Genomic DNA, 956 nt, shown 5'->3' with positions numbered 1-956 from the left:
CTATCCACATCCTCATCCTCATCCTACCCTCCTCTTCCTCCTCATCCTCATCCTATCTTCTTCTATATACTCATCATATCCTCATCCTCATCCTATCCTCTTCCTCATCCTCATCCCCATCCTCATCCTCATCCTCATACTCTTCCTACCCTCCTCTTTATCCTCATCCTCTTCCTCATCCCCCTACCCTCCTCTTCATCCTCATCCTCTTCCTCATCCTATTTTCGTCCTCATCCTCATCCTATCCTAATCCTCATCCTCATCCTCATCTTCGTCCTCACCCTCATCCTATCCCCATCCTCATCCTATCCTCTTCCTAATCCGATCCTCCTCCTCCAATTCCTCGTCCTCATCCTCATCCTCCTCCTCATGCTCTTCCTCTTCCTCATCCTCATCCTCCTCCTCATCGTCATCCTATCCTCCTCCTCATCCTATCCTCATCCTCATCCTATCCTCCTCCTCATCCTCATCCTCCTCCTCCAACTCCTCATCATATACCTGTCCTCATCCTATCCTCATCCTCATCCTCCTCCTCCTCCTCATCCTCATCCTCATGCTATCCTGTTCCTCATCATCACCTTATGCTCATCCTGATCCTCATCCTCATCCTCCTCCTCCTCCTCCTCCGCCTCCTCATCCTATCCTCATCCTATCCTCATCCTCATCCTCATCCTCTTCATCCTCATCCTCTTCCTTATCCTATCTTCGTCCCCATCCTCATCCTCATCCTCATAATATCCTCATCCTCATCCTCCTCCCCATCCTCATCCTATCCTAATCCTAATCCTCATCCTCATCCTCATCTTATCCTCATCCTAAGCTCACCCTCCTCCTCCTCTTCCTTATCCTATCTTCATCCTCATCCTATCCTCGTCCTCATCCTATCCTCATCCTCATCCTCATCCTCATCCCCATCCTCATCCTACCCTCCTCATCATCCTCATCCTCTTCCTCAT

This window comes from Lupinus angustifolius, chromosome LG20 (assembly GCF_001865875.1).
Source record: "Lupinus angustifolius cultivar Tanjil chromosome LG20, LupAngTanjil_v1.0, whole genome shotgun sequence".
Classification (NCBI taxonomy): domain Eukaryota; kingdom Viridiplantae; phylum Streptophyta; class Magnoliopsida; order Fabales; family Fabaceae; genus Lupinus; species Lupinus angustifolius.
The sequence above is the reverse complement of the archived record's forward strand: the minus strand, read 5'-3'. Positions refer to the sequence as shown.